Genomic DNA, 22168 nt, shown 5'->3' with positions numbered 1-22168 from the left:
AGTTTCTGGAAGACTGGATAGTCTTGGAGAAACTTCTCCGGTGGGGAAAAAAATACCATGTTGTTATCGGAGACTTTGACTTCTTGAAGGAAAGTGCTATGCTGGTACCAGTAACTGGACCGTAAGTCAAATACAGCCATAACTCATCATATTGACACGAGTTTAAGGATTCTTTTACAGACATTATTAGACATTTTCAGTTTTTTATATTATTATTCGTGGTCAAATAATGTGTCTTGCGTGCGTGAATGTAGCTGTTAGCTGTTTTTTGTGCTTTAGTCAGAGCTACTGAAGTGTGTTATTTAGCACCATGGACAGGGCCTTCCTGGGCTTTTACTCACGTGTGGGTTGGTGACTGGAGTCGTTGCAGAGGTCTGGTAGGAAGTCTCTTGTAGGAATTACTTCTTCCTTGCTTTGATTTTTAAGTGTCACTGTCAGGAATAAGTCATGTATTTACATGCGGATGCATTGATGTCAAGAAGTGTTGCTATGCCCCTCTGCTTATTGGTGCGTAATAACTGAGTGGGTACACTTTGTAATACTGTTGCCCACATCCAGGAAAACATCCAGGAAAAATCAGAGGCTATATTGTGTGTGTTTGAGAGAGAGGGAGAGAGAAAGAGAGAGAGAAAGAGAGAGAGAAGGGGTATGGTGAGGTCAGGTTTGCAGGGGAGTATATCTAGCTGTGTGTATGATTCGGTTTAGTTTACAACAGATGGGCCTACTGTGACCCACAGGCAAATACATGTAGCCCCCCACCCACCCCTACTTACACAAACAAAAGTCCACAAATACAATGACTGCATATTTTCTGGTTGCGAGCATATATTTATGATGATTACAGGCTCTGAGAGCTCTGGTTAAAAGTATAGGTTGTTGGAAATATATACGGCTATATAGTCCTAATAAAGACATACACCATAGTTGAATAAAGACCCACTGTAGTCAGATACTAGCTAATACAGTAATTAGGTCAGTAAACTGGCACAAGCAGCAGATACCAATCCAGTGCATTTTTACCCAGGTGATGAATGGACTCTCCTGGCAGGGCAGTAGTTTACTATTATGCACTTATTTGTTCTTGATGAGGGTGTCTGACAGCGGCCAAGTTGGACTAACATTTTTCACTCATGCAAACAAATATCCCCTCATAATATTGATACATATACATATATATATACGTGCGCTGTCGTGAAAACGTGGCGTTACCAGCCAATTTTGCAAGTGTAATACCATTAAATGAGAGACCTTGGTCTTTACTCCAGAGACGTGCAAGAAGACCGGAGTAGGTTTAGTGTTGAAGCAATTTGTGTGGTCACACATACCAATAATCCATGGATCCACAGGGGAAAACATAGTTCACACAGGTACTATGACAATGAGCACTAAGGGTCATCACAGGTCAACAGGAAGAGTAAGTGTGTGAAAAGGGAATTTTACGAGGGAGAAGTAACTGGGGAAATGGAACAGCGAAAGAGGACAGGGTCACCGTAAGAAAAAAGATAAAAGAGAACATGATGAAAAAGAAGGTTAAGAAGAGGATTTGAGGAGAAGAGGAGGGAGACAAGGGAAAGAAAGGAGTTGAAAGAAAGCGGGAGGTTAAAAATGAGAAGGAGAAGAGTAGCAGAAGAACAGTGTATGATGTGAAGTTCAAATGCCGACCATAACAAAGTGCAATGCAGCAACAAACTACTGCCGTTAATCATTGCAATTACACTTTTGTAGAGCATTGTCAAATGGATAGTTTGTATTGCCATTAAGTTGATAATATTTGTCATTATTTATTTAACCTATTATTTTGTCAAGCTATGGACAAGATTTGGATTATGTGCATTATGTTAGCCTAAATTGAGGTTAGGGTTGGTCAGTATTGAAACCAACAGTTTCTTTCTTTGACACTCAAAGCATTATTATTAAGAACTCACAGACACATTGCATGCTATAGCCCGACGGATTCCACCTTCTCTTCGCCCCTCTCTCACTCTCTCACACACACACACACACACACACACACACACACAGCGAGTGATGCTGCGGCTCAGTCTTCCTTGTCTATGTAACTGTCTCAGTCCTTATTAAAAAATTTGAAATGTATAAAAAAAAAAGATGGATGTATTCATTTCCAAAATGTTTTTTAAAAGGAAATAATTGGCTTCAATGTGGTCAAACACGGGTTACTCTCCAACACACACCTGTTTTTAATAGAGCGGTCTAGCAGTGATACAACTGCACCATCAATTACATTTATATCAACACGATAACCAAAATCATTTTTCCCCATTTATTGTAGAGTGATGATTAAGGGTGACCCTGAATAGTCGACGATTTGATTTTAGGAGCTTTATTCGACTCTCAATCGAATCAAGCTCCTAAAATGTGGTCATGAAATCATTCATAAATAACAGAACTATCAGAGCACTCGCTATTTTTTTATTTCATGAATATTTTTTTAAATCATCCGGGCACAGTGCTACAGTATAACAGTTGTTAGCGGCATGCGTCTCTCTTTCCAGTTTACTGTCTCTTTTGTTTACCAGTCTTTTCACTTTCTGTGGATTGAAACCACGTGGTAAATAGGATTAGGACCTTGGAATGGAATTATTAATAAGAAGTTATATTTACAAGCATGAAATGGAAGCAGGATAAGAAACTGCATCTCTATATCTGTCAATCTCCACTCTGTGTCAGTTATATGGACAGCACACACACACACACACACACACTAACACGCTTCACACAACAAACTGCTCTGTCTATTGTTCTGAAACAGCTCAGCAATAGTAATATGTATCTCAGCCAATAGTGTTGTTTTTTTTACTATTTTTCTATATCAAGCTTAAGCAAAGGGGGATCAATAAGCAAGAAAAACAGACGTGATTTGACCATCAGTTGATTATAGACCAGACTTGACCAATCAGATTCGACTATGTACATTCTTAGTTGGGGCCACCCATAGTGATGAGGTCATGAAGTTTGTTCACAGACATTCGAAGCCCTCAATCAAAGCTTTAATGTAAAATAAGACATTGATTCGTCCCTGCTATAAGTCACACGTAGGGCATGCTAGCATGTTATCTTTTTTTTTTTTTTTAAAGCTACAACAATGCAGTGGAGTGTTGAGAAAGTACGAAAAAAAGAGGAAAAGAGAGACTGAATATAGTCAAAACTTCATAAAAGGGCGTTCTGAATAATAACTGAACATCATTATTGTGTACACATGAGTAATATTATCATTCTTCCGAAATGTATTTTGTCTTTTTGATAAAAAAGACAAAATACTGGTGATGCTGCGCTCAATTTGAATGTTTCCTTTAATTTGTGGCGTGCCTATAATTGGATTATCTAAATCTATGGTAAGAACTCTCCCTCTGTCACTGGTGACCTCCTGCTACTTTTGCTGCTTCCCCAGATTGCGCAATCATAACATGGGAAGCCAATCTTCTTGCTGATAGTCTCCTTTGCCTGTGCTGCTTATACGGAGGTATTGAAACTGATAATCACAGCAAATCCTCATAGTTGCCTTACAACCTTTAAAGGAATCAGTCACAATAACACTTGCTTCCCATCCCAGTTCTCGGCCCAAATGGGTTCACAAACCATAATCTAGTTTGATTTCTACAACTGTACTTTACCTACTGTACAGTTTGTATTCACAATTTGAATATTCTCTCACTTATACATTCACTGCTCTCTTTTCTTGCTGTCTTTCTCTTTGACTGCTTGTTTTTTCTTTTCTTTCATCTGCACTGCCCTGTCTGCCCTCAGCAACAAGCCTTTGCTTATTAGAGAGAGGGAGAGAAACACAGACTGATGGAGAGTGAAGGAGAAAAGATAGAAAGAAGGAGAATGAAATAGCAAGCACATTTTGCTTGTCAGGATTTGTGTGCGTGTGTGTGTGTGTGTGTGTGTGCGTGTGTGTGTGTGTGTGTGTGAGAGAGAGAATGAGAGGAAGAAAGAGAGATTTTTGCTTATCGGACAGGAAGTGGATCTCTTACAATAGCATTCTGACGTTTCCCCTTCTCTAATGTGGAAAACTGTTAAGATTTCTATTCCAGATACCATGCGCACGCGCACACACACATACACACACACACACTCAGGCATATACAGACGTCACAGCGGTGTAGATAAGATGCAGCTGCTGTGTTGTAGACAGAATCACTGAGTCAGCCATATGTATTCACAGATTTAAGACAATTGCTAATTCACACCAACACACAAGAGCACACAGACATACACAGACATACACAAGGCTTACATACCTAACTTACAGCGTCATATTTGCTATTCAGCTGATGCTCCAAATACAGTTATATACACACAGAGAAACACAAAGGGGGGATAAACAGACAGATTGAGAGAAATACATTTGGTTTGTAGAGGTTGGTCAAAATGATGAGAAAAAATAATAATAATTATAAGTCCAAAAAGGTATTGAGGTGGTCACTGAAGGAAAAAAAACAGGTACAATTGTTGGATTGAAAGCACTTCTCCAACTCAAATGATTGAACCTGTATCTATTTCAGATGAACTTCTTTTGCACATTCAAATGGTCTACAGTAACATCCTGAGGATATGTTATTTAAGGCCTTTCATCCCCCTTAATTTAATGAATCAATTGCTGGGTGATTTCATAGATCTGAAATAGTATTTTTCTCAAACGTGAGGCTTCAAAATCTCTGCCTCAGCAAATCCCCAGCATTCAACTAAGCCACAGAATAAACTGGTAAAAAAAGACAGAATTCAAGAGTTAGCTTCACTGATGTTTCTGTACAATGAGAATAATAATATAGAATATCAAATGAAGATTGACAGGGAGTGAGACATCCAGATGATGTAACAGAAAAGTTTAGCTATGATTCCAGAATAAAGTCATGTCAGAGAAAAGGAGGAAAGGTGAGACAGAGAGGCCTGACAGTAAGACGGAGAGGTAGACTTGGGGAGGATGCCAAGGAAAGGTGTTGCTCTGACTCACATTGTACATCTCTGTGCACTGGAATGATCTCTCTCTGTTTCCATGTTTACAGAGTGTGTTTTGTGTGTCTGTGTAGAAGAGAGACAGAAACAGAGAAAGAGTAAAACAGGAAGAAGTGAAGATGGTAAAAGTGGAGGGTGTGTGTGTGTGTGTGTGTGTGTGTGTGTGTGTGTGTGTGTGTATGTGTGTGTCCCTGAGGGGGCTATACGTTTACATATAATCTACAGTCTCCTTATACATGATTTAGGCTGTTTTAAGGGCGATTGATTTTTTTTTTGTTGAGAAAACCAAACAGGATAAAGCCTTAAGATATTTATTTTTGTTTAAATTAATCGCTCCAGGCCTCCAGACTAACGTTTTACTCAAGGAGCACTGTTTTTTTAAGAGATGTAACATTGTGCTGTTATATCTGAAAGAAAAAGTCACAAATAGAAGTGGTGATTTCAGCAGAGATGCATCGATTGCAATTCTTTTGCATAAGGTAATACATTGTACTTTTTACTTTTATTGAAAATAAATATTGGCATTAGCAGTATGATTTAAATACTATAAGCTGTTCAGAGCTAGTTTCAGGAAGGTAACCAGGTCATATTTATCTTTCTAATATCTATTTCACAATCCTGTGAAAACATCTCCTTCAAACAACTTTATTTTTCTAAGTGTCTCGTCAAAAAATAATGTTTTTGATACATATCATGATAGCTTTATAATCAGCCTTTGTTCAATACAATTTTTCTTTCATCGTTTATGCAAGTCAACGCAACCTCTGTTGACGTTTTCTGTTCGCTCCTTCATCAGCAGGACTGTGCGAGGGAGAGACTCCGTGCTATCGCACTGCAATTACTCTGACAGCATGCGTGAGAATTAATTACAACATAATCAGTGTCTGATTAAGTTAATCGTTCCAAATGTTTTTAAGGTTGAGACCGATCAGCTTTCGATCTGCAGCATATCAAACGATGCATTTCTAACTACAACTCTCATTTCAGCACATTTAACTAAATGGTATCTCTTTTCCTAAGCTGCTCCTTCCTGCAAGGCAGCGATGCAGTTTTGCTCGGTCCTGTTCGTCAACCATACAGGTCAGATCAGCTCTTCAGCTTTGCAATCCTCCCTTGGTTTTCCAAAAATGTATTTGACTTTAATGTCACAGTTGTCTTTTGTTGTTGCTGATTCAGTTTATAAATATAACTTTAAAATGATAGATCAATTTAGAGATGAATACAGCAACGAGAAGAATCGATGCAGAAAAGCTTAAATTGAGTGGTGTTCCCCTTTACCCATGATGAAAGAGAGATCAGATTTTACCACATTGGGGTTGACTATTGTCTGACTGATGAACAAACAGGTGGGCCCTCCCCTAATCCCAGTTGGAGTTTACACACACACACACATGCACACACAGTCAAATCCCACTGTGTGTGTGAACAAACAGAGGATGAAAGGCAAGACAGCGAGGGGAAGAGCACATATAAAGAGCTGCTGTTTTATTAATGAACCTGGAAACAGGCTTGGGATTCTCAGGATGTGTGTGTGTGTGTGCGTGTGTGTGTGTGTGTGTGTGTGTGTGTGTGTGTGTGTGTGTGTGTGTGTGTGTGTGTGTGTGTGTGATTTGGCTATGCAACCACACAACAGCAGAAACCAGGTGGGTGCCTGGACTGTATTGACACACACGTACACAGACACACACACACACACACACACACACACACACACACACACACACACACACACACACACACACACGGTCTCTAATAAATTCACCCTAATTCATTCTCTCTTTTCTCTGGGGAGAAGCCAGCAGTTTGCCTGATCCAAGGAAGCTTCACGTTACCTTCACTAAATAATTGATGTTCTCTCTCTCTTTCTGAGTTGCACTCACTTGCTCTCTCTTTCTGCTCTCTGTGCATCCGTCTGTTTTTCTATTTTCTTCCGTCTGGTTCATTTTTTCTGGAGCTCTTTTTTTGTCCGTCTCTATTTCTGTGATTTCTACGTCGGTCTTTCCTCCACTCCCCTTTGTGTATTTTCTCTACTTTTCATAGAACTAGAACACACACACACACACAGACAGACACACAATAATAATATTGCTAATTTTTTTATTGATATTTCCACAAATCCTTATGTGTGTGCGTGTGTGTGTGCGTGTGCGTGTGTGTTTTTGAGAGAGAGAGTGAGAGGAAGAGAGTGAGACTGAGAGGTTTTAGGGGGAGATATGATCTTGAGTCCAGAAGTCCCCCTCAAGAATTAAAACCACCTAACAGTGTCTGCTTGTAGATGCACAGTATGCGTGAGATTTTGTGTATATGCATGTGTGCCTCTTTGTGTGTCTGTATATCCGTTTGTGTGTTTGGGAGTGTGTGTTTCAATGTTCAGGCAACTTCTTCCTCCACTACCAGAGGGATGCGACCCCACTAACCAGGGGTTAAGTGCTCCTTCTCTCTTTCTCTAACATTCATCTTGTCAACTCTCTCTCTCTCATTTTGACATGCTATTCTCATTTCTATATTTCTTACCATTGAATTCCTCTCTGACTCATTTTCTGTGTATCTGCTGAGGATTGTCCACTGAAATCTCGATGCTTACTGTATCCCTGTGAATGTTGAATATGTAGTCATTTAAATGTAGATTGATGGTATCATGGCTGTGTATGTGTCCTAAACAGCTTGATATTGTGATAGAGCAGTAATCCTTGGACACAAACAGAGCATCCTGGTCTTTCCCTTTGCATCACATGCTTCCCTAGACGCTCAGTATGTGGTCAGTCCTTTAATGTTTGTGTTTGACCAACCAGCCCTCTGGATAATTCAAGTCTGTCCTCATAGTTACAGGTTATTTATATATGTTGTGAAGTTGCAAGCATAGTTCAAAGTCTACTGATGGAGGAGCTTGACTTGTAGAGAAAGACGTACCACTTCTAAGTTGAAAGTAAACATTTTCTATAACATAATTTAATGCTTTCGGATATTTATCTTATTTTTAGCCACTTGAATAAATAGGATGGTAAATGGACTATAAGTCCAAAATGGTCTTCCAATTATTTTAGAATATATCTATGATTGAGGGATTCTCTGCACTCGGCTTTCAACATGCGATGACTAGACGTTAACGGTAATAATAGCACAAACAGTGCAAACAACGACAACAGATAACACACACAGGCAGAGTCACTTCATTCTCTGCTCAGGATGCCATTACTACACTATATCTTTACATTGCAAAGAGTTGTTTGCTGCTATATTAATGTTCTGAATTTCATATTTAGCACCTTTAAAATGCAGCATGCAGCAAACAATATAACAATTGGCATAGTGCGTAAATACATTTATATGGTAATTTGAATAGAAATATAAAGAGAACACAACATTTGTCTTATATTACACTTTTTGTTTTGTTTTTTTCTCTATATGATAAAGAAACACTTACTTGTGTGCTCACACTGCTCAACAAACCAACTGGATTTTACTGGATATATTATTTTGTCAAATATGTGCTGTAGCAAGCACTAACGTGAAATCCAAAGCAGCACTCTGTACTGTACCATGGCTTGTGTGTGTGTGTGTGTGTGTGTGTGTGTGTGTGTGTGTGTGTGTGTGTGTGTGTGTGTGTGTTTAATGCTGGTTGGTTCTTCGCTTTGGGTCTGTGAGAGTCAAGAGTCCCTAATCCTTGCCATCAGAGACTTCTTTACACACACATACAGACACACACATTCTTATCAGCTTGCCCAATGAACCATTATGATGGTGTGTGTCTGTCTGTGTGTGTGCCCTGATGAGGGGATATCAGTCCTCCCATGATGGAGGTAATCCCGTTCAGTGGCAGGTCTGGATATCCCAACTGGTGTGTGTATGTGTTTGTGTGTGTCTCTGTGTGTATCCCATAGCAGCAGGTCATAGAGCCCACATCTACTGTCTGCTTGTCTGCCTGCCACTCTGTTAGTCTTTTTGTTTGCCAGTTTGTCTGCTCTACTGTCTGAGTCCCGTTGTGCCCACTTCTCTCCATCTGTACTATTCAATCAATTGAAACATAAACTTGAATCTTTAAAGCGGGAATAAGCATTATTTTTACTATCACAGTAAATCAAATGACTTCTGTGTATGTGACTGGGCTGCTAAGTGTGCTGATGCTACTGAAAATCAACTATAGAAGGTACTTAATGGAGAAACGTATTATTATACATCATTGTAGATTGTGATTCACGTCTAATCCCCAAGCAACAAAAACATCAGCTTCTTGTAACCATGAAGGGGATCTCTCCCAACCCTGACCATTGTTTTTAGCCATGTTACCCAAAGAGAATATTTGGTTAAAATAGATTGGTGAGATTGTTATGACTTCATTGTTCTTTGTAAAGTGTGCTGGAAGTGGTGTAATGTAGCCCCAATGTGTTTATGGAGTGAGCTGACTAAGGAAATATCAGGAGGAACAGGCGAACCTGCTTTAAAGGAGACATATTTTCTTCAAATAGGTGCTCTGTGTTGAATGTAGCCTAATTAATGCTGATGTGAAAGTGTAGCTCATGTGGATTTTGAAACGGAACTGATAAAAGTAACACATATGATACATATTTAAAGAAACGTTTAAGTATTCAACTTGAGAACAGGATTTGGTGTGCTGTGCTGTTTCCTCGTCGGGTTTAGTAACTTGCAAAATAATCTTAAAAACATGAAAAACAATCGCAATAGGATCGTGTTAGATAAGCAATGCTTACTTACATGTTAGCATGGCATCAGTTGGTATGCTGTACTAGTGTGTATGTTGAGCCGAGCTTCCTCTTGTGTTTTGGGAGCATTACAGTGACTGTTTTCAGGACACCAGCGGGGGGCTAATGGAACTGCTTTGTTGTTTTAAAGGAATTACCAGCCTTCTTCGCCAAAATCAACTCATAATCTGCTTTACTGGCACCACTAGGCTCACTGCCACACCACTGACAGATCCCACCAGCACAACACACACACCAGCACTGATCAGCAGAACACCACTACAAGATGCTAACTCTCTCGTGAAATCTCACTGAATGGGTAGAGAAACACAGAGCAGAGAAAAACCAGTAAGACAATAAGAAAGGGAGAGAGGTATGAGGTGAAGGGACTGGGAGAGAGAGAGAGACAGGGGAGGATGACAATGGAAGAGTGGGGGTGAGACACGGGGAGTGAGAGGGAGAGATGAGATGCTGCAGGGTTATCAGTGATTAACAGTTTCACCCAAAAGAACATTGGGTTGGACTTCAAAGAAAAAGCTGCTTTTTGTTTCCAGGCCTTGAGTGTAACCCTGTTAGAAATGTTGTGTTTATACAAATACACACACACAGACACACACACACACGCACACACACGCACACATTCTCCAAGTTTAACAGAAAGACAGAGGGAAGCACGTCACGGAAGATGGGAGAGATTGAAAGGAAAAGGGTGATGTGAGAGTCAAGAGAAACTGACAGAGAGCAAGATTTAGAGGGATGGGCAGAGTGAGCGGAAAGAAAAGAGAGCAACACCTTTAAAATCACTTCTTTTTATTATTATATCAGTGTTTTATTGACAAAATACCATCTGTTTGTGTACGTGATGTTGAGAAAGCACTGACAGAAGGCCTCTTTGTCGTGATTAGTAAATGTTGATGACAGCAACACACACATGATTAATGGCTCTGACACATTTGACGCATTTTATACTTGACATTATGTGCCTAATAAATCAAAAATATGGATCACTTTATTCAGTGCAACCACAGATTGAAATCTAGATCATGAGTGGATCCTTGGATAAAACATGATCCCATCACGGTGAAACACCTGTACATATAAACATGAATGTAAAAGTGAACACATTGCAGTGCAACCTCTCACGCACAAATTGTCTCAAAACGGTCTCCCCCCACACACACACACACACACACACACACACACACACACACACAGCTGTAAAATGCTCCATCGAAGTACAAAGGTGGAGTGAGAGAGGGAGACGGAGAGAGAGAGAAAAGGAGCGGTCTGAGATCTGAGAGGAGACGAGACGAGAACAATGGCTTTAAGTCTTGACAAACACTTAGCAGAGGCCTTTAGACTAACACTTTTCAGCAGACATGTCTGCCTGCATACCAATGGCAAACACTGTCACTTCCCATCTAAGTCAGAGGCTTTTGATGTTGTATTCACAGAGATAGAGAGAAGGGAGGTGAACGAGGGGATGGATGTAGAGTGCAGTGAAGGGGATAAGGGAGAACGCGAAGAAATGAGAGAAGGAGAGAAATAAAGGGGAAAAGGAAAGAATGAAGTTAACTAAATGAGAGAAAGACCTTTATCATCAGCAAACTGCAGAGTTGCCGTTTGACCGTTTGCTTTTCTCCCTCTCTGTCTCTCTTCCTCTGTCTCTGTTTCCAACAATATCTAGATCACAGCAGTAAGAATAAGTGACACAGAGTAAGAGGAGGAGGAGGAGGAGGAGGAGGAGGAGGTCTAGGATCCCTGTCCATAACATATCATGGTACATCATTTACAATCTGTTTGTCTTCATTTCTCTCTTGAAATATTGACACTACAGTAGCAGGAAGGTGATGGTCTATATGCAAGCTAAAGTGTGTGTGTGTGTGTGTGTGTGTGTGTGTGTGTGTGTGTGTGTGTTTGTGTGTGTGTGTGTGTGTGTGTATTACAGCCTTCATTGGTGCTGATTCAGTGCATAAACCATTGACTGAAACATTATGATGCAAACTATTTATTATTATTATTTTATGTTTTCTGTTTTTTTGTCACTTTCATCTGCTGTGATTTGATGTGTTGCTTCATTCTTTTTTTCACGGTGTTGTGGGAAAAAACTTTTATCCTGACAATATCATCGTTTTTATATCAGACACCGGCTTGGTTTAAAAATGTTGAATGGTTAATATACACACAGTTGCCAGCATATTAGGTACACTAATAGCTTAAATGAATGCAGTTTAATGGAACAGTCCTGCATGGACTGTCCGTATGAAGGTTTGAATGTTCATATTTTGTTCAAACCTTTTAAAAGAGGTGTTGGTTAGACTGTATGGATTGCATTATACAGAGAGATGTTTCTATTATTAAAAACTACACACTACATACACAGTTGGTGTACCTAATAAGTGTATTTTAATTGGAGTTTGATGTTTTCACATAACAGCAGTGACATAAACACTATCATATGTGCAAACATGTATATATACATGCATGTCATTACCAACCACATCTCTTATCTGCCAAAGTGCACAAGCACTGGCAGGCACAAACAGACACACACCCCCCACACGCTTACGCTCACATACACCCACACGCAACCTCCTCTGCAAGTTGATAAGTGTGTTAGGGTGCAGGGAGAAATTATTAATTATCAGGCTAATGGGCACCAGGCTGAGTTCTGCTTCATTAAGCTCTAACTGTTTATGTGTGTGAATGTTTGTGTTTGTGTATCAGAGGGCGGGGGGACCTCTGAGTAATACACAAAGATAGGTGAACATAAATTCGCATACACCCATACACAGGGGGATTTGTTTGCCAACCCAACAACTTCACATCACATCACATATTCATTCATGCAAACATACGCATACATGGAAATATTTTAATGTATATGGAATTATGTTATATTATATTTAACATAATATATACAATTTAAAAAAGCTCTATTTTTCTATCTACAGAAAAGGAAAACTTGTACTTATGTTGCATTCATGTGCTAAGTTGAATATTACATAGACATGAGCCCTTTTAATATTCAAAGAAAGAACTTCAAGTTCCATCTTCATTATTTAGGATGGCTTTGCCCAGTCCCGTATCAAGAACCCCCCGTTGAACAGGCAGTACGTGGATGAAGTGTACCACTTTATGTGTCTATGGAAAGTATTGTGCAGATGTAGTCGTACTGTGTTTGTGCCCTGTGTTGAATGGTGATGCAGTTTGCTTCCACTCTATCCCTTGCAGGGTTGGACTGGCTACAGTATGATAAGTAAAACCAGCGTTGACGTTAATCTGTCTCACTCCCACTAGGAAAGACAGATAAGGGGGAGAGAGAGTTAGAGGGAGAGGCAGAGGGAGGGTGAGACAGTGGAGGAGGCCAAAGAAAAAAAAAGAAAAAAAAAAGTTACATTGTTGTAACTACTTGGATTAAGATGGAACCCAAACATAATTTTACTTACAATGAGCAAAACAACAACACATTTTTTATTATGCATTTTAAGAATATTCTTTGGCATTTGGGATGTGTTGGACAGTTCAGTAAAGGAAAAGAGAGAGAGAGAGAGAGAGAGAGAGAGAGAGAGAGAGAGAGAACAAAGGTCTCTGGTCACAAATTGCAATTACATGGTATACTTCTTAGACCTTTGGGCCACCAGCCTGTTTGGCAAACATTTGAAAGCATTGTGTGCAGCACGGAAGTGAGAATAGCTTCAAATATTAAGAACGCACAAAGTAAGGAAAGTCCACAGATCAATGATCTACTTTAACTTTACAGGTAATTGACAAAATAAATGTAAAAAACACATGTTGTTGCTACAGGGACCTCACAAGGACAGGGTTGAGTCATCAACATGTATGTTCCGTGTCTTTTGGTCAACAAATGCTTTCTTTGTTTGCTTAAAGTCACTGAACTTGAGAGAATGCTGTTATCCACTGCTTAGTCTTGCTGGTGTTGAATGATAAGAAGCTAAGAATGCAGCCTTTAGCTGACATAGGCATGTTAATAGTTATCTTTTCAACCATTAACCAATGATAAGAATGTTGACCAATTAATGAAATGAATCTTTAAAAAAAAGAGGCTGAGCTAAACTCAGAGGACCGGCCTAAATAGAAAAGCGGGTCCACTTTTAAGGTCAGCCCACTTTAAGCGAGCCTGAGCTACACAGCTGACAACCTTGCAGCTAAGACTTGGAAAGTGGCTGCTTGCGTCCACGACAAAGCAGGCAACATCGTTGCTGCTCACTGTCCCGTATGGGTGAAGTGGAGAGACCCCGTTACCTGTTTTGTTGATACACTGCAGCTGGCAATAAATGATAGATTTAACATGTTTGTGCATCGGGTTATCGTTGCAGCTGGGCGGCTTGTGAGGCACTTCTTCCACAGCACCGCTGCATGCAAATCGTTGATCTCGTTGGTTAATGATTAAAGGTCAGTTTTTGAGGGGCAGCTATTGGCCACAAATTGTCTTCCTGCTTTCATTTCCCTCTCCTGCAGGTAAGTTTTTCCTGAATCTTGTCAGGTTGAAGTTGAGATTAAATTCATAGGCCTGAGTTAAACTCTTTGTACCAACAGTGTGTGACAGCATATGGCTATTTGTGTTTTTTTATTTGTGTTTGTGGACATGTGTATTTCCCTATAAATAGCGCTGGTGGTAACTTAAGGAGGGGCTCAGGCTCAGTGGTTTTTCCCATTGATTATCTGGCTGGCTAATGCACAATCATCCCCACCACTCGTGCACACACACACAAACTACTGCACTACACTAATGAGAGTTGGTTAAGACCCCCTAGGAACAACCAACCGCCACTTTACCCCTGAGAGAGAGAGAGAGAAGGGGTGTGAGAGAGTGAAAAAGAGGTAAAATGAGAGGTAGAATAAATCAGATATCGGGAAAAATAAGGCGATAGGAAGCTGGAACGGACAGAGCATGATAAAATACATAAAAGCAAACAGAATGATGGAATAAATGCAGTCCTGCCTTAATGTCTTGTCTTTGTCTGTGTGTGTGTGTGTGTGTGTGTGTGTGTGTGTGTGTGTGTGTGTGTGTGTGTGTGTGTGTGTGTATGTATGTGTGAGTGCGTGTGTTTGTGTGTGTGTCTGTGTGTGTGTGTGGTTAAGATGCCCCTGAGGGGTGTCCTCTTACTGTCAATGTGTGTATCCCTGTGTCTGGATGTATGTGTGTGCTAGAATTACCCAGAATGCTTTAGCGATTGACTGGCTTGCTAATGGCGGTCTCTGTTTTCCTCTGATGGTCATTGACTGGGCCTTCTCATCAATACCGGTTTTTAAAGCTATTCTAGAGCTCTCTGTGTGTGTGTGTGTGTGTGTGCGTGCGTGTGTGTGTGTTTGTGTGTGTGTGTGCGTGTGTTTGTGTGTGCGTGTCTGTGCGTGTTTGTGTTTGTTTGTGTGTGTGTCTGTGTTTGTGTTATTTATGAAATGAATAATTTCTTCATTGTTTATTACAAGAATCTCTTTCTTCATTTCTTTGTTGATGTACCCAACATAGCCAATCAACTTTTTAAATATATAATGCAGACAAAGTGTTATATTAATATTTGCAGAGCAATATAATTTTACTATTATATTTTTTGTATTCACTGATTTGAGAGGCATTTTTGCAGTTCAATTATTACATAATACTGGGTATAAATAAAAAGGTTTCTTTGCTAACATGCTGATTAATCACTGCGAAACGAACATACAATGTGTTGGATGAATTATTATCTCTCTGTTAACGTAGTGACTGGATGTTTTGAAGTTTGAGATTCATATTACAGTGCATTTGATAAACATGTCATTCTAACCTAATCCTAAATTATGTTTTAGACCAATTAGAATCAGTAAGAGGGTGTAGTTGGGAAGGAGGTTGAGGTCGACAAGTTGAAGAACAGCTTCATGTAACTCTTTGTATTCCAACTCTAACCTCTCATCATCTCCTCCTCCGTGCCTTCTATTAATGCAGTCCTCTCCACTTCTTTGTAATTGATTCTCTCTCCTCGTCATCATGGCTCAGTTTGTTTCATTTCTCCTACCTTTTAGCTCCCCTACCTGTCTTTTTTTCTTTCTTTTTTTACCTCCTCTGCTCTTCCTCTACTCCTGCCTTTCTCCCCTCAGTTTGGAACGGATTTGGTCTCACAGACACTCAGCAAGACTATCACCACTCCACCCAGGAGACCACTCATCTCTTCCTTCAACTCTCACCACCTACCCCCCTCCTTCCTTCTATCCATCCATCGATTGCCACTATTCCTGGACTCCTGTTATCCCACTCCTGGTCCAGCTCGGGTTTCCTTTCCCTTCCCACCACTCAGCTGTGTGTGTGTGTGCGTGTGTGTGTGTGCGCACACACCTCTGTTGTTTCTAGTGTCAGATTTGATTAATTTTCAAATTTGCTCCAGCATTATATTCACAAAGAAAAAAAAACATTCATTTTCTTTCACTATCAGTGTCAAATCAATAAGTGATAACTTTTAATCTACTCAAAATACATGATTGCAGCACTTAAAATACACACACTCACACAATCACACACGCACACACACAGACACACAGATGTACGTTCCACTAAATGTGACTCAATTCCATGCTCATTAGTAGCAACAGTACTCTTGCTGCCTGGTCACCTCTCAATGGCCTAAGTGGCTCAAGTATTGATAATCTATAAGAAATGGTGAATTCTATGAGTAAAGCTGACTAAATCAATAGACAGATTACTCTGGTGAGAGCTGAGCTCATTCATCCATTCATTCAAGAACTTAATCAGCCGCTTCATACATATATCATTTTTTAATGGCTACTTTTTTAACGGTTTTCTTTTATTCGAGACTTAGTGGAGCGATGATGGGATGTGAAGAGAGAGAGGGATGGGTCCTCGATTGGACTGATATGCAGCCCCTTCTGTTCCTCAGCACAGAACATGTTTTATCCACAGGAAAAGTTGAAAGTAACAGCAAACTTTGATATTACCTTTCAATAGGGGCCAAACATTTTCATATTCTTTGAGCTGACAGGAATTAAGAAGTTTTCCTCAAAAACTGCAAAATGAATCAAACCTATCTCCTCCCACATGTTTTGCTCTTCCTCCTTTACACCTTTTAGTTGTGTTGATTTAGCATCTTTCTGATGTCGGCATTTTCTGGTGTTGTTTGTTCCTTGTAATATGTTTCTTGTCTGTTGGACTGTGTATATTGTTGTCTGTATGAATTGTTGGTGGCAAATGAGTTTCCCCACTGGGGATCAATAAAGTTTTCTAATTTAATCTAATCTCCACAAAGGATATAGCCAGATTTTTTTTATTATTAAAAAATGACTGAATGTTTGACACTTCTTAGAAATCTGTGAAGCCATTTTTGGTTTCTTTCACTTGGCAGGTCGCTGAACAACATCATGACTCGCCCTTTGTGTCAAAGGTGGTGTGTTAGACCCTTGGGTGACGTGGAATAGAAACGCTAGTGCCTATTGGAGCATTGTGCTGGCTGGAATAGAGACATGTGTCTCAAAGGCTTAATGATAATTATGGTCCAGAAAATTCTGCTTATTGACCCTCCTCATCACATTGGTCTTCCTCCTCTTCCTTTTTCATCTTCCTCCGCCTTCTCCTGCTGATAAATGGTAATGTGGATGATTATAAGCACACAGACACATATATACACTCATATAGAGGAAAATGGTATGTAGTCTATTTGTTTGGACAGAGACACATCTACCTATCCGTAGTGTCTCTCTTTCCTCTCCCGCTCTGTCTCCTTTTTTTCATATTGGGGATATAAATGAGAAGTGGCCTTCAATTGTCAGGTATTATCTAAATGAACTCTGAATAGAGATACATAAACCAATAGGCACTCTAAACAACTGGTCCAAGATCTCTCTCCTCTCCTCTCATCTCCTCTCCTCTCCATCCTCTCCCCTCAGCAAGCACGGGGCAAAGAGAGAGAAAGAGAAAGAGAGAGGGTTGGTTTATTATTTTATTTTTTTTATATCAGTTCTAGACACAGCAGTTCTAGCTCCAATACACTCAGTCCTTTTTTTCTATATGTTCCTTTATTCCCTGTCTGGCTCTATAACGTGTGCCGCAACTCACCTTGGTAAGGGGAATTTGTTAAAAAGCCCGGTAATTGATGAAGGGCTGAGAAGTAAGAGAGGCTGCCGCATGTGATTAATGCACACAGAATGTGTGCAGCATTTCTTTCTGAGACACTTTTTAACTGGGCCTCTTAAATGACCATGAGAAAGAGAGAGAGAGAGAGAGAAAGAGAGAGAATAAGGAATTCCCCTCCTGCTCTTAAACCAAACCAGTGAACGTTGTGTGGAATTTAACCAAGTGGCATGCAATGTAAAATGCTGTGTAAAATAAGTATGATAATTATTGTTTGATGCAATGAACCTTTAAAGACGGACTTCTTTATTGTTGAACAGAAAGACAGAGCTCTGAAGATGTGAGTTTTATTTAACGTTTATTTTATTATTATTATTATTTAGAGAGTAGTTATAAAGGCCATGGATGGTTCACGAGGAAATGTGGTGTGATTAATGGCAGTTAATATTTCATATCTCGATGTGGTAAATATAGGACAGACACTGCATCACCAAGCCACAGAGATGTAAAAACTAACAAAAAGGGCATTCATTTTCTGAATATTCTGTGTCATTGGACCAAGTCCTCTGTGCCTGTATTAGTGTCCATGTCTTTGCTCGAGCAGTAGATTGAATGCACTTCCACATACCTCTATGGAAATGAAGTGACACACACACATATACACGGTGGGACAATCAGGTCATTCCAAGGTAAAAGGACTTAGATATTGTGAAATATTCATACTTTAGACTACTGGGTGTGCGTGCGCGTGCATGTGTGTCTGTGTGTGTGTGTGTGTGTGTGTGTGTGTGTGTCAAGCTCATGGCTGCTACAAGCAGTTCTCCTTAATTGAGGTCCTGACGCCTCAAGCAAAATGCTTAGGAGAAAGATAAAACCTGCACAGCGGTAGGTAAACACACACATACACGCACCGACCAATACAACAATGTTGACCTTAAAAACGACAAACGTAAAAGTTGGTCATCAGACATTCAATACTGGCACAGTATGATGCAGGTGAATGGAGACATTATTAATGCGTTCGTTATTAACTTCATTTCACATTGTAAGTCACTAGTTTCATGTGAAAAAAAACTGCTGACTTTCACTGTCTGAAAAATCACCCAAATAAAAAGTTTGTTTTAGTTTAATAAGTAGAGTTGTCATCCTCCAAAGGGAAGTGTCTTGTCCAGCACAACATTAATATATTGTATTAATGTGCAGTTGATCAGGTTGTTCACACCATATTCACTTCGCTAAAGGCTTTACAGGAAGCTTGCTTTCCAGTATATATCTATTGCTGTGAAACGAAGAAGAAATTTCCCTCACTAATTACAATCGTGCAACGAGAATAGGAAGGCTTAAACACGTGTTCTCAAACCAAAGCCAGCCTGCACTGCTTGTTTTACTGATTTTGGCAATATATATGACACCTACCTGACATTTCTGTTGGATCTCTGCTGTAATTGTACAGCTTACCTTACTGCATTATGAAATGTGACTTGATTAACTGAAACAACTGCAGGTCACCGTAACTCAAGGCTCTGGAGAGGTGAATGGTTTAGTAGCTGTATTTGGCTGTCTACAAATCTCAGCAGAGGTCATAGATTATTAAAAAACACTGAGTATATTATCAGCTATGATGTAAATTATCAGTACCTCATTGGTCTGACGCCATTCTTGTTTGTTTGTTTGCTTGCTTGCGTGTGTGTGTGTGTGTGTGTGTGTGTGTGTGCGTGCGTGTGTGTGTGTGTGTGTGTGTGTGTGTGTGTGTGTGTGTGTGTGCGTGCGTGCGTGCGTGCTTGACATTCAGTAGATAAGCCTACATCACTAATAGCACATGCCTGGTGGTATTTTGGAATTTTAGATATTAAATGTTTGACTAAAGATATTATTATAAGATACATGCCCCCCAACTCTTATGCGTGTATGAGATATGTGGATAATCGCTGCTAAAAGCTTTTAAACAAATCTCTATTCTTCTCTTCTAAATATAGGCTTTGAATGGTTTATTGAAGATAACGTTTCTGCCTGTTTAACACTTTCACTGGTTGCACGGATAACAAGTGCATAAGGCCGAACAAAAGGCGTGGCGTGGCATGTCTTTGTGCATAATTATTTCCTTGTAACACGAAGTGTATGTCTTTGTATTGTTTTTCTACTTTTATGTGGTGCGTGTGCCCGTTTGTGTGTGTGTGTCTAATTAGTGAGAGCTATTACTGTTTAAACAAAAAGTAGATAGAGTATCTGTAATTCAAAGAGTTTGTGGTTTCTTGTGCTCTCTGCCCTTTAGCAGCTCTGATAACGGGTTCTCACTACAGCCAGGTGTCTGAACCTTATCAAGATCTCTGTCTACGGCTTTCTCTCTCTCTCTCTCTCTCTCTCTCTCTTTCTCTCTCGCTGTCTCTCTCTCTCTCTCTCTCTCTCAAAAGCTAATGGATTACACAAGTAAATCTGTAAAGGCATGCACATGCACACATTACCATGTATAGTCACTGCATGAAGCTAAATACCCCAGGAATGTATTCTCAGCACTTTGCAGACGCAGTACCTTAAAATGTGTATTACATTTACCATACTGACCTAATGCATACATCTTTAGACCTGAAGAGGTCATGAGAGGTCAAAAGGTGCTGCTGCTTCTCTTGAGTCTTAAACACTTCATCTGTCTTCCATCCTCTTCATTTCTTTTTTCCTTGTTTGTTCTTGTCTTCCTTTCCTCTCTCTCTTCATTACAATCTCACCATGTGACCCCTGTACTTTACTCCCCACTCGGTCACCTTAAGTACATTATATCCCCCTCTGCTCCCTCTTTCATTTGTCGTTATGCCCTAACTTGTTCCAGCTTTTGTCCGAGCAAGTTTTCACTTTCCCGTTGTCATTCTTCCCATTCTTCTTCCACTTGTATTTGGAAGCAGAGCAATAATTTGTAAGGCCAATTAAGACGTATTGTAGTGCTCTGGTCTCATCAACAAAACGAGAGCTCCAAGGATGGAGGGAGAGAGAGGTTTTCCCCTCCCTCCCTACTTTCCACCTAATCCCTTAAAAGCACTTACGAGATTGGCGCTGCCCGCCTGCCTTTCCTGCCCATCTTCCCCGTTGGTTGCCACAGCAGCTGATTGGAGGAATCCAGGCTCCTAATTGGATCATGAGGGTGTGATGCAGGCGACGGCGGCCACATTATGGGAAGCTGACTTTGTGCAGCGTAACCCTGCCAGGATGACCCATTCCCTGTGTATCCAGGTGTGTGTGTATGTGTGTGTGTGTGTGTGTGAGTGTGCACACACACAGACTGACCTCAATGTGACTAAGAGCCTCCACTCATGAAGGCGTGCTGGCTGAGGCTGCAGGAGAGAATAGATTGATGAAGAGAGGGAAAAGAGGAGAACATTTTGTCAAAATAAAAGGAGAAGGGGGAGGGAAAGCAGAGGAGAGAATGGGTAAAAAGAAGATTGAGATATTAACACAGTATTAAGGAAGCTATGCTTCAGTCTTCCTGTTTTTCAAATTGTTCCTTCTTTTCTGACAGTAGGGGGTAAGGTAGGATTGATGACATGATGCAGTGAATTAATCCCCCTGAACTTTGTGCCCGTGCTCTGTGTGTGTGTGTGTGTGTGTGTGTGTGTGTGTGTGTGTGTGTGTGTGTGTGTGTGTGTGTGTGTGTGTGTGTGTGTGTGTGTGTGTTGGTGTCTTTCACTTTGGTGCAAAGTGACTGTGTACGGTGTAAATAGATAGCGTCACTGCTCTTTGCCGCATTATGGGGAGCGTGGAGCTGTACATTCAGATCCAATCACACCATCATACACACCTGATCCCACAGACATGGAAGATACACCAGCAAAGACTATTTCTAAGCATTTAAACTTGAAACCTTGCTCGTTACACATGCTTCCTTTGACGTCTGTATGTCGAGTGCATTGACAATATTTTGAGGCATCGTTAAAGAGATCTATGTCATTAATGAAGTCTGATGTCTGTTTTTATTTCTAAAGCCAAACATACTGTAAAGTGAGGTTCCACTTAAAGCTGTAAAAGCCCTTAAATTCTTATGATTCACTGTAAACCTTTTGCAGTTACAGCTTGGGCTATTTACACTTATAAAAACCCAACTGTTACAATATCAACAGTAAAATAAATGTTAGAAGTGAGAACATCAACCATTTCAAGAAAGTATTCTTTATTTTACATTTGGGATGGAAATGGTCATGCTCAGGATTAAAAATGTTTTGGCAACAGTACACTTTATTTCTTCAAATTTTGATACAAAGATAAATTACTGCTGGACCTACCGCTGGCAATTATTTTGTACACAAACAAAAGGAATCACATCATTACATCATTTTTCACGTCATAGAAATTCTTCGACCATCCATCCTCTTCGTTTTAATTTGCTTTGTGGCAAAGTGCTGCAAAAGCAGTCGTACTGCAA

This window comes from Cyclopterus lumpus, chromosome 3, assembly GCF_009769545.1.
Source record: "Cyclopterus lumpus isolate fCycLum1 chromosome 3, fCycLum1.pri, whole genome shotgun sequence".
In the NCBI taxonomy this organism is placed as follows: Eukaryota; Metazoa; Chordata; class Actinopteri; order Perciformes; family Cyclopteridae; genus Cyclopterus; species Cyclopterus lumpus.
The sequence above is the reverse complement of the archived record's forward strand: the minus strand, read 5'-3'. Positions refer to the sequence as shown.